This window comes from Panthera onca, chromosome B4 (assembly GCF_046562875.1).
Source record: "Panthera onca isolate mPanOnc1 chromosome B4, mPanOnc1 haplotype 2, whole genome shotgun sequence".
NCBI lineage: Eukaryota > Metazoa > Chordata > Mammalia > Carnivora > Felidae > Panthera > Panthera onca.
In genome coordinates this window covers 112,130,459-112,148,257 of record NC_138345.1, presented here as the reverse complement: position 1 = coordinate 112,148,257, position 17,799 = coordinate 112,130,459, and the positions used below count along the sequence as shown (strand labels likewise).

The following is a 17,799-nucleotide window of genomic DNA, read 5'->3' as shown; positions in this document are numbered from 1 at the left end:
ATGTGACTTACAGGTGTCACAAAAAGTATTTGGTCTATATGTCTGTAATTGAACTTACATAGAGAGACTTAAAATCAAATTAACATTCTACCATATACACTGTTGGAAAGTAGTCTCATGTCTCTTCTGCACACAGTCATCATTTTTACATATTCTACTTAGGGTAATCTTTTTTATAAAATTTGGCTTTGTTTATTCAATATTATTCTTGCCAAATTTATATACATTGACAGGATGACATTAGTTAATTTGTGTAACTGTTTTAATTAAAGTGTTTCATCTTACGTGATATATTTGAAACGGTTTATCCATTTCTGTACTGATAGTATTTCAAAATGTGCTATTATAATCAACCCTGTTATAAATATTTTGTTTATATCTCCTTGTTTACATTTGCAAAATTTTGTCAAGGAATGGAATGCTGTGTTGTGAGATAGGAACATCTTCAAGTATTCTAGATATGTCGAATTCTTCTCCCAGTGATTGTAACAAAATACATCCCTACCCACCCAAAGTGTACAGCTGTTCTAAGATGTCCACATCATCTCCCAACACTTGGAATTGCTGGATATTTTGATTTTTCATTTCAACATGTGGACTGCCTCATGGTTTTTAATGGGAATTTCCCTTATAACCAATGGTCTTGGGTTGTTTGGCTTTTTCTTATTGATTTATAATTCTTTATAAATTCTACTTGCCAAGTCACCATCAGTTATATATGTTACATTAGTCTCTCAGGCTGTGACTTGAATTTTAACATCAGCCTTCAGTAATGCTAAGTAGGTGTCCTATGGATCACACTTTGAGAAAAAATATTCATAGCTTAGAGTGAAAGATAATGTCCTCAAAGTATTAAGATTCACCAGGAAATTAAATAATAGAGGAATGATATAAATCTCTCCTTTGTATTCCAATTATCCTCATAAAAGTATATTTATGATATAGTAACAATAAATGATTGATTGACTTGTTGGTAATGTTACACCTTAATGGGCATTATACTCTTATGCCAACTCAGTAATATATGTATAGACACTGTTTTCAGACTTTTTTTTCACTATTTTCAAAGTATTCCTAATGTAAATAAAGAATATTTATTTTAAACTCATTCATTTATTGAACAAACATCAATCCAGGCTTCTGCATGTGTGACACTGTACTTACCACTCAGGATAAAGAGTGAAGAAAATACTGAACTCGCTCACTAGCAACTTTTTGTCTGGAAGAAATAAAAAACTAAAATATGAATACTTTGATTACAGTTTGTGGCATATAAATGCTGTTATTGAAAACATAATAGAATCATTTAAGGAAAATTATGAGGTCAACTAATGTTCATGGGAGATAGCCTTAAAGACGAAAGTGACTTTAATTGGTCAAGTGTTTCAAAATCAGCCTGATTATCTCAATCTCTTGGGGGTCTTTTGTAAATATAAGATTTACAGGTACCACGAGGGATCTTCTAAATCCAAATCCTGGAGGTTGGGTACTTGGAATATGTATTTTGAAATTCCCAGGTGATTTAAAAAATCAGCTCTTTTGTTGGAACCATTAAGCTAGACAAATGAGAGGGAAAAGCCATTCCTAGCATAGATACAGGACAGGGAAGGTGTGAAAGTATGCTGAACCTGAGCATGTACTGGGGATTGCAGGTCGGTCAGGATGACTGTCATGAAGAGTGTCATGGTAGGAGACAAGCCTAAAAGCTGAGCAGAAACCAAATGGGCAATGCAACTAGTAAAGAACATGACATATAATAGACGTTCAATAAATACTTACTAGATAATGGATAAATCAATAAATGGATGAGTCATTCTGGCTTCATATACCTTAGTTAGAGTTATATGTTTATCTTGAAGTTTATGAGGGATCAATGGCAGGCTTCAAGGAGTGGGGTGGAAATAAAGATTAAATAAACACAAATGAAATATTGTAAAATGACAAAAAAGCCCCTATGTTGTTTTAGTTTCTTAAAGACTCTCTGGAGCTATGATCACCATTCATAAGTGATTGTTTTCTTAATTTCTATTAATCTTCTACTGAGAGTACTTAGACTTAGTAGAACTGATAATCAAATTTCACTAAACCCATTGATATAAGAAACAATTCAAACCTGACACAGAAAGGACTGAAAGGACTGTCCTATTTTTCACCAATATGAGAAATATGCCATGCATAATCATCTTAACTTCCTGTCATTGTAGTGAATAATTTAAACATATAAATGATACTCTGGATATTTTATTTATAATGGAGCATGTAATTTCTTTTGGTTTTGATAGCATACTTCCTCCCAACCCACCCAATTCAATGTTTAAAATGCTGTACTTTGGAAGAGCACTTAGCTTATTAACAAAAGTAGGAAGAAAACATCCTCCTAACCCTCCATAAATAGTAGGTAGAAGAAGAAAATAAGAACAAAACATAGAGGAAGGGAAAGAAGAGATGACAACTGGAACCACAGTTGCCTTGAACTTTAAGTAATGTACTTTATAACACGTCTCCAGAGCTTTGGTATGAAGGAGCAGCTTAGAGGCCAAGGTATGTGATTTAGTCATTTGGAGTGACTCCCCTCCTTCGAGATGGATGCCACTTTAAGAATAAATCATTCTAAGTAGCCAGAGAAAGCAGCCCCAGAGAGCAGATGCCCAGAATGAGTGTGAAATTAACTCAGGACCCAAGTAACTAAGGACTAGGGGAATTTGGTCCTGCAAACCAAATAGGATTGGGCCCAGAAGAGTAGATACTTTTAAACATTTATCTTCAAGTTAGATGTCACCTGGATAATATGAGTCACCATTAGTATTAACATTCTATTTTTAAGATGAATCTCAGACTTCTTGTTGAAGTATAGAAGGCCTTTATCTGGCTTCAGACTCTCTCCTTCAGACATCTCCTCATTTTTTGCCTCTATTCTCATAGAACTTTACTTGGTGCTCATCTACAACACATGATCTTCCTCTAGTTTCCATGTCTTCATATGTATTCTTTCCTTTGCCTGGGAAACTTTTTTTTTTAATTCTCTTTTATACTGGGATAACGGTCACTAGTTTTTCAAATTTATGTCTTCATTTACACCAAGATGGGTTGTATGATTCTCTGCATGTCCCCACAGTGCCCAGTGCTCTTTGCAGATCAATTAATTGAATTTGTTTAATTAAAGAGCTCAAAAATAGGGGCGCCTGGGTGGCTCAGTTGGTTAAGCATCTGCCTTTGGCTCAGGTCATGATCTCACAGTTTGTGGGTTCGAGCCCCACATAGGGCTCTGTGCTGACAGTTCAGAGCCTGGAGCCTGCTTCACATTCTGTTTCTCCCTCTCTCTCTGCCCCTACCCTACTCATGCTCTCTCTCTCTCTCTCTCTCTCTCTCTCTCAAAAATGAATAAATGTTAAAAAAAAAAAGAGCTCAAAAATAAAGATGCTCCACTTTATTCTAAACTTGGGATCATTGGTTCAACACCTTTAGGAGGCAGGTGGGGGGTACAACTAGCAAAGGACCAGGTATAATAAACAGAGAATGGCAGAGAGTTATGGGTTTAGATATGGCATGTCCTCCAGAAAAGAACAGTAATACTCAGTTTTTCATATGGCTTTCTTTGACAAACAATATACAAGCATAAGTCAATGCAATTTGTTTTATAGCTGCTACTTTCTTGAAGTCACATACCATATTTTTGTGTGTGTGTTTTCATTTTACAATATAAAGTTGGCACAAAAGGATTCAAAATATGAACTGATAGAAAAAAAAATAACTAAATGAATGGACGGGATTATGCCTGATCTCTAGGAGTCCCAACTTTCTTGGTTCTACTTATAGATACTTCAGTTAGCTGACAGACTAGTAGGTGCTGCAGAAAAATGAAGAAAGTATGTGAGAATGACTTTCAAATATTTAGTACCAGATAGATACAAGGTTAGGAGCTTGAGTATGCAAGTACCAAACCTTGAGGTTCTTAACAAGAATTGGTCTTTAAAAAATACTCATTTCTAGCCTTAAAAAATAATATAGTATTTCTAGCAATGAAATAATTAGTATTGGTTAATATAGTTTCTTTTTTATCTTTACTTATTATAGTTTTTAAAAGTAATTCTAACAAAGCCAGGATACTATCTTTATTTCATGTCTCATACCCTCAAAGTCAGCATTTTGGGAAGAGTCAATTTGGTTTTGACTTTTTAGCCATCTCGTCTGTATCCAACTTTATTTTGAAGAAAATAACTAAAATTTTTAAAAGTATTAAATTCTAACTGGATACTGTTGCTGTTGATGATTCTGAACTGAGCTCTGTTCTCATCATAAAGGACAATTAACAAATATTAAAGAGGTAATAACTATGTATTCCAAAAGTAATACAGACACATATACATGCAAAGGCTATTTAAGAGGTCAACAAAAGGATTAAGAGAGTAGAAAATTGAATATTCTTCACCATGTGAATCATTGTCATTTAATGCCATAACTTTTGTTACAACTCAGTTTCAGATACAACCTGAGATATGTATTCCATATTTTGAAAACATAGGGGCTAGATGAAAACCACTGACCTGGCATGACTAAATTAAATTCGTGGACTGAAATCCAGTGTGTGTGCACGGAGGCTTCTCCCCCACCCCGACAAGGAAACTCTTGGACACTACCTGGGTGTCCTGCAATTCAACTCCATTCTGATACTATTTACCTAGACATAGCATCAGATTCTACAGGTTAAGGGTTCAGTCCTTCAAGACTGCACACTTCCCCTGCCTCTTCACCTCCCTCCCCAAGACACCAATCTCAAGTTCAGGCTGCTATACTTCTGACTAACTGGCTATAAATCAAAGGTCCCCATGACACCCTGGTCGGGTTTTATTACTTTGCTAGAGTAGTTCACAGAACTAAGAGAAACATTTTATTTACTAGACCACCATTTTATTATAAAAGAATATGACTCTGGAATAGTGAGATGGAAGAAATGCACAAGGCAAGATATGGGGAAAGTGCACAAAATTTCCATGCCTCTCCAGGTGTGCCACTCTCCCAGCACCTCCACATGTTTCCCAACCCAGAAGCTCTCTGGACCTGCTCTTCTTGGGTTTTTACAGGGGCTTAATTGCATAATCATGATTAATTACATCTCTGGCCATTGGCCATTGATTAAACTCTCTCCCCACCCTGGAGATAGTGGGTGGGACCAAAAGTTCCAAGCTTCCAGTCATGTGGTTTGTTCTCCTAGCCACCAGCCCCCATCCTCCAGCTTTCCAAAACTCACCTCATTAATATGACAAAAGACTTTTTTTTTTTTTAAATCACTTTCAACACTCAAGCTATTCCAAGGCTTTTGGGAGCTGTGAGTAAGGAACTGTGGTGAAGACCAAATACAAATGAAAATATATTTTGGTTGTCTAAATGACCACATGTATATTTCTTATAAATCACAATATCTTAATGACATTTACCGTTTTGTAGTTTTATTATGTTGGTTCTTAGTTTCTCTTTCCTGAGAAAAGTGTCCCACTGGGCAGACAGATAGTAAGAGTGGTGTAACCACAGCACAGTGCCCAAGAGCACCTGGCTCCGAGGGTCTCAACCAGACCAGATTTGTCCACTCACCACTAGCAAAATCCAAAGGCAGTGGGACGAGTGGTGATGAAACCAGAAAGGCATTTATTTCAGTGAGGCCAGCATTGGAAAGACAGCAGACTAATGTCTCAAAGACTGTCCCTAAAGTGCTGAAAATACTAGGTTTGTATAGGGAAAATGTGGGACAAAAGTCAAAGGGGAACTGGAACTGGGTGGCAAAAGTCAGGTAGATCAGGTCTTGGAATCAACCATGTAGGGTGTGGGATGCTTTGCCCACTAGGTCTTTTGCCTGAGTTAAGAGATAAGCTGGAAAGAAGAACTTAATCAATTAAAAAGTACAGACTGAGGTCAAAATGGCAGTAGTTGAAGTCCTCTTTCATTGGGATGCTATCTCTTTCTACTGTGTATGTAGGCACCAGAAACAGACAGGCTTACGGACTTGTGTCACTGGTACTTAAGAAAGGAGAAGGGTTCTAGGAGAGAATTTATACTTCCCTTATCCTCACCTGATTACTTCATAATGTCGCTACAATTTAGTTTCTTTTTTTTTTTTTTTACTTAATTTTTTTTTTTTTGAAACTATAGAGGTGGTCTTCCATAAGCGAACATTTTGCTGGAAGCATATTATGCATTTGCCTGTCCATTAGTCCATGATCACCTTAGACATTTCCAGGGCCTGGAGACTGAATTAATTAAAGGACTCAGTGAAATAAACAAAGCAGATCTGTTGTTAGTTGCACTGATTAGCTCTACAAGAATGAATGGCTTATGAAGGTAATCAATTCCAAGGGAATGCGGTTGATTTACCCAGAAATACTTCCATCAGACCACTTACTTCCTTTTGGTTGTTTGATGGAAACTGGCTATTCACGTCCATTTTAACCAGGTTTCAGAGGTAAGAAAACGTTGTGGGTAGAGGGAGACTGGGTTAAATAGGATTAAGCTTCAAAAAAAGCTGGATAGACACGCCTTATAAATCCCAACAGGGATAAATGCAGCCACCAAGATGTGGCATTAATTTATTTACACACAACAATTTGCCATTAGCGGACAACAAAACCACTACAGCAGAACATGACACGCTCCTTCATCTCTAGGTGTTTGATAGACACAGAAGATTTGAGCAGATTTGAGCTCCGTCATTTAGCCCTTATTCATGCAGCCACCACATATGCATTGCTGTGATTGCAGCAAGCACTTTACATCATAATTTTTTTCTTACAAATCTCTGTAAACAATAGTTTTTTTAATGCTTATTTATTTTGAGAGACAGAGAGTATGGGTGTTTTGCACATGGTGGGGAGGAGCAGAGGCAGAAGGAGAGAGAGAATCCCAAGCAATCTCTGCGTTCTCAGTGCAGAGCCCAACACAAGGGTCGATCTCACAAACACCTGATATCAAGACCTGAGCTGAGATCAAGAGTCCGATGCTTAACTGACTGGCCACATAGATGCCTCCAGAATAGATTTTAATAAAGATGTATCATCGTAATGCAGAGCAGACTTCTAGGCAAGAGTTGTGAGTTTAGCTTCTGAACAGAATACTTCAACTCTGTCATCCACTAATTCCCCCATTATTCTCATAAAATAAAATATTTAGGATTTCCATGTATATCATGAAATATTTCATTTGATGGCCACAGTTTATCATACCATTTTCAAAAGGATTTGTGATGTTTTCTGCTAAGTATTCCAATGACAAAATGATTAACCATTCTTGTAGTACTCATTATCATTACTTGAAAATTTGGGTAAAATTCAGGGAGAAGCTTCAAACTTGAATTATAGAATACAACCTAACCTTAAACAATTGAAGAGGAAATAAGAGGCAGAAAAGATTTTTTATAATTATCTCTTAAATATAAGCCCAAATCACTATTTCCTTTAAAAAAGATGGTTTCATAATTTTCTTAGAATATCCTTTCACTTTCACTATATATGGGATAGTTCAGTCTAAAGCTATATTTTGGACAGAGTAATTTTCTACATGTAAAGCTAAAATAATTTTATAAATTATCTAAGAAATCATACCAAAGATGCAATTCATCAAGACAGCTGACTGATAAAACATAAACCTGATGCAAAAGTCTTTATCTTCAAGTCTACCTTCAAATGTAGGAGACTTTAGATCTCTCAACTTCGCACAGAATTTCAAGAGGACTGAGATTCCACCGTGAATGCTAAAATGTTAAGACTAAGACCATAATTTACATTTCTATAATTTAAATAACATTAAAAGAGCTCAAAACCTTATACCTACCCACAATAACTATTTTAGCAGTTTATCTTCAAATCTCTCAAAAGTTACCTATTCATTTTTTTTAGCATGGTATGTCATGTCTGGATGGTAGAAACAAACTAAAGTCAGAGACTGTGAATATTTTTTCAAAATATATCTTTATTCTCTCCTCATAGACAAAAAGCATGGTCCAGTTATTTCTTGGATTGCAGTTAAAAGTGTGTGCGTGTGTGTGTGTGTGTGTGTGTGTGTGCATTTGAGTACATGTATGCAACTCTCTGTTTTGTTGTTCCCAAGGGGAAACATTTCCTCTCTGGGATTTTTGCTTGTAGCTGCATATAGTATTTTTAGGACATTTGCCTCCACTCATCTTTAAATCGTCTATCCTCAACTCTTGGGAAATGATATTTGATATGAATACTTTTAGCCAAACAGGACAATATGTCAAAGCATAATGATTTTTTGGCAGTAACTTATGTGAATGTAAGCTAATGTTATTTAGACTATTGGAAGTATTTTCAGATTTCTTTTCATGTTTTAATATATGCTGAATAAATTCTTGATAAATGTATGCTCAAAGACCTTCAAGAAGCTTTACCATTTTCATTATCAAAGGCACCGGTATAACAGTTTCAGTGAGCCTCTTTCCTAAATAGGCTGCTTCTCCTTCTCTGTGTTATACCACCGAAGAGATTCTTAAAAACAATGTATTCTAAAAAGCAATTTCTCCATATTTTTAACATTTATATTTCATGTTAGATTTCAGCAGTGAGAATAATTAGAAAATATCTACTAAAAAATTACCCACCTCGAAATTTATATTTTGAATTGAGTACGATGCCACAGATGTTGGCAATGAGTTATTACCAAAGAAATTAATAAGGGTGAGTTTCTACCCAACATTTCAAGAAAGCTCAAATTATATAATGCCACAGACCTGATAGATAGAATGATTTTGCTTTCAATATTCACACCTTGAAGATTGATTTGTCACTATATTTACTGCTGATGTCAGTCCTCCTCTTTTAGATTTGGCTGGTCTACCTTGTATAAGGAATAGAGTATGTTTCCATGAGGTGAGAGTCACTTTTGAACAAGGACTCATGGTCTCAAAATAATGAATATGTATAACGGAAGTGAGAAATGAAGTACTTCAGAGGAGAATAACACAACTAAGACTTGGATACTATGATATCTACCTATTTTACAGGTATTCAAGCATATAAATCCTTTGTTTTTATTAGTGAGATGAAAGGATCCATAAAAGTTACTGGACTCACTCAAAATCACAAAGCCAGCTGTGGTAGCCTGGATTAGAAGTGGGGTATCTTGGCTAACAGGAATCTTTTTTAAATTAAGTCAGTAAATGATCATTTGTTTACGGTGGTCATCTACCAAAAATATAGCAACTTATCCACACAACCAATCATCCAATGACATTCCGAATCCCTTTCTACACAAGGCTAAGTCAGATAAATAAAAATGTACAAGATATTTGGTTAGCCTCAGGGAGAGTTTACAGGATTAAGACATTCAGGTAGAACCGGTTATTCATGTAGAAGGAGGCCAAATTCACCCAGGAGTTTAAAAATAAATAAGTCTCCAAAGAAAAATACCAACTGTGAGTGATTTAATCAAAGAACGGTTTCTTCCATTTAAATCCACATTTTGATAAACTTAGTTTTCTTTTAGGGTTTTCATAATAATGAATCAAAAGATATATATTTTTCCATGTATTTTAATGTTATTTCGGCTATTTCTAATCAAACAGTAGAGATCTGTAGGGAATCATCTCAAAATAGGCATACACCCATTGTTTAGCTCACATGACCTTGTTCTAACTGACTTCTCTGCATTCATATTTTTTAAATGCCATGTGAGATAGAAACAGCATAAATGTCTTGTTTGTGGCATTTAAGATTTCTGTATCTTTCAGACTTTCCAAGTCTACAGTGAATAAATAGTACATGTTCTACTTACTTTCAGTGGACTATAAGATGTAAAAGGCGCTGGAGATGAAAGCACTTTGCAATCTGCGAAGAGTTAAAAAGAAGTTAGTTGCCATTACGATAAAGGTCATGATGGTGAAGACGATGCTAGTTGCTTTAACACGTTTTCTTTCTGTTATCTTACACAGCCGAATATGCAATTAAAGTTATTAAAGCTGTGTTGCTGTTGATTGGTCCCTTATAGCAATGTAGTAAATCAGTGGAGTTCTGAATTTTGATCAGGACTTTCATAAATTATGTGAATGTTGGTAAGTTCCAAATCCACATCTGAATATTCTTTGCTACACCTAGACAAAAATTTAAAAAGAAAGAAAATCGCATTTTATTGGATCTCAGGATAGTGTGTGACTCATTTTAATTTTGATATTAAATATTTTTTAGAAAATCCTAGAATATTTTTGGCTAATTGGGAGATTAGAGGCCCTTTATAAAAGATCTTAATGTATATGAATAAAAAAATTAACACTTCTATTACTTTTATTTCTATTTTAATTCTTATCCTCAGAGGCTCTGATATTATTTTTTAAGTTTATATATTTATTTTGAGAGAAAGTGAGCATGAGCAGGGGAAGGGCAGAGAGACAATGAGAGAGAGAATTTCAAGAAGCTCCACGCTGTCCGTACACAGCCGAGCATGGGGCTTGATCTCATGAATCATGAGATCATGACTTGAGCTGAAATCAAGAGTTAAACGCTTAACTGACTGAGCCACCCCGGTTGTCTTCTGCTACCAATTTCAGTTTTTTTTCATACTTTAATTTACGGGAATTTTCTAAGCTACCTAAACTGTATTCTCAAGGAAAGAAGATGAAAGTTTTCTCTCCATCCATTTCATGCATTCCCCCATTTTCTTTCCAAATAACCATAATTCCTTTATGGATTCAAACTGTAATAAGAGCTATTCTACAATGATGCAGTGATACTATTGTGACAATCCACTTTCATCACCCTCAGTGCTACCCCACTTGATAGAATATAATATGAAGAAGAGCCCAAATATGTATATTTCACAGTGAAATCATTTATTTCTAAATTTAAAAGCAGTAAGAGGATTATTATTAAAATTCATATTTTTAATGCATGAATTTATACTAGGTAACAAATATAACTTAATTAATGGAGATGAAATGAAGTCAAAACAGTAAGACAGTATCAAAGTTAGATTGCTCAACCCACAATTAGCTCCCAGAAGTGAGTAGGATTTTTTTAAAGCCTAAATTAAATAACTGAGTGATTCAGTTCAGAATATAATAGTTACTCCCTACAAGTTTGAAAAAAAGTTAAAAGAACTTGTTCTTACTTTGCAATCCTATAATTCCTTTCTTTTAAGCACATTTTTTGAATCCACAACTATATGGTCAATTAATCTTCAACAAAGCAGGAAAGAATATACGATGGGAAAAAGAGTCTTTTCAACAAATGATGTTGGGAAAACGGGACAGCAACATGCAAAAGAATGAAATTGAACCACTTTCCTTAACCATAAACAAAAATAAATTCAAAATGGATTAAAGACCTAAATGTGAGGCTTGAAACCATAAAAATCCTAGCGGAGAACACAGGGAGTAACCTCTTTGACACTGGCTGTAAGAGCTTCTTTTTAGATAAGCCTCTAGAGGCAAGGGAAATAAAAGCAAACATAAACTGTTGGGACTTCAAAATAAAAAGCTTCTGCACAGCAAAGGAAACAATCAACAAAACTAAAAGGCAACTGACAGAACGGGAGAAGATATTTGCAAATGGCACATCTGATAGTATCCAACATACAAAAAGAGCCTATAAAACTCAACATCCATAAAACAAATTGATCCAATTAAAAATGGACAGAAGACATAAACAGACATTTTTCCAAAGAAGACATACAGATGGCCAACAGACACATGAAAAGATGTTCAACATCACCCATCATCAGGGAAATAAACATCAAAACCACAATGAGATGTCACCTCAAACCTGTCGAAATGGCTAAAATCAACAACACAGGAAACATCAGGTGTTGGCATAAATGTGGAGAAAGGGGAATCCTCTTGCACTGTTGGTGGGAATGCAAACTGGTGCAGCTGCTGTGGAAAAAAGTATGGAGGCTCTTCAAAAAGTTAAAAATAGAACTACCCTGGGATGCTTGGATGGCTCAGTCCATTGAGCGTCCAACTCTTGATTTCTACTCAGGTCATAATCTCAGGGTCATGGGATCATGTCCCACATCAGGCTCCATGCTGAGTGTGTAACCTGCTTACAACTCTCTCTCTCTCTCCCTCTGCCCCCGGTCTCCAGGCCTTGTTCTCTCCCTTTCTCTCTCTCAAAAAGAAATAAAAAACAAAACATTGAACTATCCTGTGATCCAGCAATTCCACTATTAGATATTTACCCAAAGAATACAAAACTACTAACTAATTCAAAGGGATACATGCACCCTAATGTTTACAGCAGCATTATCTACAATAGCCAACTTACGGAGACAGCCCAAATGTCCATCAACCAGTGAATGGATAAAGAAGATATATATACATATACATATACATATACATATACATATACATATATATATATATATATATATATATGTAGTGGCATATATATATGTATGTACACACACACATATGGAATATATATATGGAATATAACTCAGCCATTAAAAACAATGAAATCTTGCCATTTGCTATGACATGGAAGAAGCTAGGGAGTATAATGTTAAGCAAAATAAGTCAGGGAAAGACAAATACCATATGATTTCACCTATATGTGGAATTTAAGAAACAAAACAAATAAACAAAGAAAAAAGAGAGACAGAGGCAAATCAAGAAACAGACTTTTAACTATAGAGAACAAACTGATGGCTATCAGAGGGGAGGTGGGTAAGGCGGATGAATTAAATTGGAGTGGGATTAAGGAGTACACTTGTGATGAGCACTGTGTGATGTATGGAAGTTTTGAATCACTGTATTGTACACTGAAACTAATATAACATTGTATGTCAACTAACTAGAATTAAAATACTTTTCAAAAAGTAATAAAATAAATATATTTTTAAATATCTTAATTAAAATGTTTTAATGGACAAAAATTACAGATATAACATTTTTAAATATATTACTATATTTTTATATTTGCATCTCATCTTTAAAAACTAAATATAGCTAACAACAAAAGCCTTGGCCACCATCTCAGTGTTTTGCCTCCCCAGAACTATTGCCTAATATCAGCAATATATTTCTGTGAATGTTTTTACACCTTTACCACATATGTCTATACCATTGACAATCATGCTGTTTAGTGTGCTTTAAAGTTTACATTATGATTTTTATAATGTACATAGCACTCCATTGTCTTAATTCCCCCAAATCATAAGTAAAATCACAATAAGGTCAAATAAAATTTTAACTGTTTCTATTCATTGAATGTGTCTTTTAATTTTTTGTAATGTTTATTTATTTTGGGGCGAGACAGAGTGTGAGGGGGGAAGGGGCAGAGACAGAGACAGAATCTGAAGTAGTCTCCAGGCTCTGAGCGGTCAGCACAGAGCCGATGCGGGGCTGAACTCACAAATGGTGAGATCATGACCTGAGCTGAAGTCAGACCCTTAACCAACTGAGCCACTCAGGCACCCCAAATGTGTCTTTTAAAAAGCTCCCTTTCTGTCACCTTTTCATCAAGAGATATTTAAGAATGCAAAACAAGAAAGGTCAATAATAACATTCACCATTTGCAAGGGTGCCTGGGTGGTTCAGTTGGTTAAGTGTCCAACTCTTGATTTCGGCTCAGGTCATGATCTTGAGGTTCGTGAATTCCAGCTCCCGACCGGCTCTGCACTAACAGCATGGAGCCTGCTTGGGATTCCCTCCCTCCCTCTTTGCTCCTCCCCCTCTCTCTCTCTCAAAATAATAAATAAATAAACATTTTAAAAAATTCACCATTTGCAGTACCTACCTATAGCCAGACCTGTAGCTTTCACATTCTAGTAAGCAAATACTCCTTAGTTCTGTCTCCTCTTAAGCAACATGATGTTGACAGAGGAATGAATTAGTGTGAGACACTATTAGGATCTGATATAATACATTTAGCTAAGAGAGTGACTTGGCATCATGAAATTCATTTCTTCATTTTCTGAACTGGTAAAATAAGTGTATAGAGAGATGCAGATCTGACACCTGCTTCATTCAACTTCATTATATAACTGAAAAAAAGAAAGCAGGGAAATGAGCTTACCAATTACAAATTGATGCAATGCAAATGTTCTTTGGAAGTCAATTATTTGGAATTTCACAGATATGTCTTCACAGATACAATGTTATACACAGTGATTATTATCCATTCAGCACAGGGAAGTCTAGTGATTTCGCACAATGAGTACAAGGTTTAGAACTCTATGCAAATCAAAAAGTGCTACCAATATTTATATGAAGAAATGCTATATGATAGAAAATGTGAGTTTCTAGGCATATTTACATTCCTACTGCAATGAGTCAGGAAGTTCTGTCCACAGCTCCCCGTCTCTACCAAGCATCAGGAATAAGATATTTCCACAGACAAATACTGTCTCTATTTGACAGCACTTGAGGCCAAGGATCCAGTTGGTGTCTCAAGAGTTAGCAGCTGTGGTGGGCCACTCTTTAATGAAAGACAATCTGAGGAAAAACATCAAGGAAGGGGACTCCACAAGAAAAGGCCTAAGGACTTAAGGGTGTCAGTGGTCCCTGATACCATGTGCCTCCATCTTGAAACAGTTTACCAGTCACCTCCTTTCTCTTATTCCACTTACTTTAGACATTGGCCTAATAGTCCCTATTTCATTACTTCACTCTTCCTTTTGACAAGTGTTTCCCATTATGTCCTCCATGGGAGGAAATCAGTCTGATTATGTGGCCTATTTTCAGAGTCAAATTCAATGGACCATTTGGCCAAATCTCCCTGAATGAAAGACTTCAAAATTTTGACTTCTACTTTTTTTTTCAAGTGTATTTATTTGAGAGAGAGACAGAGAGAGAGAGAGAGTCTCAAGCAGGCTCCATACTGTCAGCACAGAGCCTGATGCGGGAAACTCATGAACCACAAGATCATGACCTGAGCCGAAACCAAGAGTCAAATGCTTAACTGACAGAGCCACGCAGGTGCCCCTGGACTCCTACTTTTATCACCAAATAAGCTTATGTATACAGTCATGAGACTTCATCAAAAGGAATGAAAGATGATATTCATAAGTCTTTAATTATTAAATTTAGGGAATAAAATATTTTATCATATTTATAATATTGTCTTGTACTTCTTTGGCTTTTAATATAGTTAGATCTCAAAAGTATGTATGAAGACTGATCTCTTCTGAACTCTGAGAAGGCAAACCTACACCATTCCTAAAGACAAAAAAGACCTGCTCATTTGAACTTTCCTTTTGTAGTGAAAATTCTCATCATCCTCATTTTATTTTTTTGAAAGAGCACCAGGGTACAACCACCTGGCCTGAATGCCATTGCTTCTCCTCCTGCAACTGAGAAAGACATCCCTAACTGATGAGGGTGTTCTTTCTTGCTGAGACAACACACTGGACTCAAGCCTTTCTAAACATAGCATTCCAAGAAATCACTAAAGATTTATCAGTTAGCAAGTGAAATGAACTATACGTATGACCTGTAACTTAGATGGTATAGGAAAAATCAAATTATAGTGATTTGCTAAAATGGGTCTCTGAGTATAAAAGGACTGAAGATTTAATTACCTCTGAGAAGAGGGAGAAAAAGAGACTCTGCCTCTCTAAGGCATCAGATTAGCTGAATGTGAAGGAATGCGGGATGTAGAATAATGTTGGGGCAATGTGAGTGACCTGAGAAAAATAGCATAAGGAACTGAAGATGCTACCCTGAAACCTTAGAGGTGGAAAGGAGAAGTTTGAAAAAAATAAATTAAGTTTATTTTTATTCTCCCATATACCCTCTCTTCCACATCATTCCTGTTCTTCCCAAAGTCCCTTCTGGACCAACCTTGTATAATATAATATTAGAGTTGATATGAAGGTAGGGGCTACTTAGAAGTAGTTGACAGAGGAGAAGGAAAAGAAAATCCCCAAAAGCAATAGTGAAGAGGGAAGCATAATCATTGCGCTCTTGGGAGAAATTTCTCATAAATAATTTTTCATACATAATGACATGTAGATGATGATGTAGTGTGTTGGAGTATGGCACAAATTGTACAGTATCCTTTATTCCAATAAATTTCCTCGTAAAAAAGTTTATTTATTTATCTTGAGAGAGAGAGCACATGCGTGTGGTGGAGGGGGCAGAGAGAGAGAGAGAGAGAGAGAGAGAGAGAGAAAAGGCTCCCTACTGTCAATACAGAGGCTGAACGGAGCTTGAACCCACAAACAGTGAGATCATGACCTGAGCCGAAATCAAGAGTCGGATGCTCAACTGACTGAGCCACCCAGGCACCCCTATTCCAATCAATTTCCTAATTAAGTTCCACGATGTGTATGTGTCCTACTGTCCCTAAAAGGGGAAGGAGAGAAACACTGGGATCATGTAGCATGGTGCCCGGTGGCAGGTGATCTTCTTTAAAGGATTGGATACTCCCCCCAACACAGGTTTTTATTGTTGCCACAGGAATCTGCAAAACGCTCGTGGTATCTTATGAACATTGAAATTCCCGGTGGTTTCCACAGTTGATAAAATAGAATATGAAAACAGATAAGCATAGAAAAAAATCTTTCAAATGTTACTGTTATTTTAAAATAAAAACTAATTGCACAACACACAAACATAAGGTACTAGCTGCTGTAATAACTACACCCCAAATCATAGTTGCTTAACACAAATATTTGTGTTTATGGGTGGGTGGCATTCCATATTATCATTCAGGAACCTTGGTTTATTCTATCTTGTATAATTTTCATGTCCAACATATGGATCCCAAGGAGGCTTTGTAAGTCATCTCACTTAGCCTGCCAGAAGGGGAAACAACTGTATAGTTTGACTGTGGAGGTCTTTTCAATCCAAACCTAAAAGTGGTTCACATTCCTTCTGCTGCATTCCATTGGCCTGGTTTTAGTCACATCAACTCAACTGACCACACGATGTACTGAGAAATGCATTCTAGCTGTGTGTCCAGAAATAAAAGAAAATGGATTTGGGTGAACATATAACCGTCTCTTCCTCACCCTACTATAGAGACACTGTTCTCTCTGAACTGTGCTAGACAGTCTCCTTGTGTTTTTCATGTAGTCCTCAGAACAAATTAATGTGGATATTCTCTTCATTTTATAGATGTGGGAAATTCAAGATTATTTGGACTGGATCAGGACTTGCTGTATAGACAGCATCAGAGCTAGAAATTTACTTATTTCAAAATTTAGTAAATGGATTCCAAAGGCCAGTCCATGGGCAGCTGCAATACAATTCTTTAGAGAACATGTTTAAATATAGCTTGATGGGAAAAAGCCCTGGAGATTCTCATTCAGTAACTTTGGGTTAAAGCCCAGTAATATATATTTTTAAAAAGCTCCCTAGGTGGTTCTATGTATGTCCAGAATTGGGACCAGCTGCTCTGAGTTTTCTTGAAATCAATCACCTAATGGACCGTACAGGGGCATGAAAATTAGTTGTAATCAATTGCTCTCACAGGACATAAACAACATCAGACCATTCCCTCATTCTATCAATCTTTCATTAAATATGAAGAGAGGACATTGAAGTATTCAGTAGCTTCTCAGGACAAACTGGTAACACGATGATGATATTTGAATGGTAGCATTTGTCCATATGGGAGTGAACTGAAGGATATAGTAATTCCAAGTGACATTAATCACCAAGCAGACATGAAATAATAAGTTTGGTAACAACAACCAGATCATTACTCAGCTGGGTGGCATTTGAATTGGTATCCTAAAAAGCTCCCACTGTTTTGTTTCCAAAGCTGAGTCTCTATCTTAAAACACTGTGAGCATTGGTGTTACTGGAAATGATAATGGTTAGACAAAATTTTCCTCATTTGTCCAAACTAAAAGTGT

At 36.1% G+C, this 17,799-nt stretch overlaps 1 long non-coding RNA gene across 8 annotated transcripts in view; it reads right to left on the bottom strand.

The window, feature by feature from the left end:
- The window catches only part of LOC132693982 (uncharacterized), a 283,679-nt gene that overhangs the window by 185,510 nt on the left and 80,370 nt on the right, over window positions 1-17,799 (bottom strand). For 7 of the 8 annotated variants that reach the window (XR_013556549.2, XR_009617092.2, XR_014137883.1 and 4 more), the window contains exons 3-4: window positions 9,778-9,830; window positions 1,165-1,219 (exon numbers count right to left, since the gene is read on the bottom strand). This is a non-coding gene — a long non-coding RNA (uncharacterized LOC132693982). Of the gene's footprint in view, window positions 1-1,164; window positions 1,220-7,589; window positions 7,739-9,777; window positions 9,831-17,799 lie in introns of all 8 variants that reach the window. The other variant, XR_009617093.3, reaches the window with a different exon arrangement.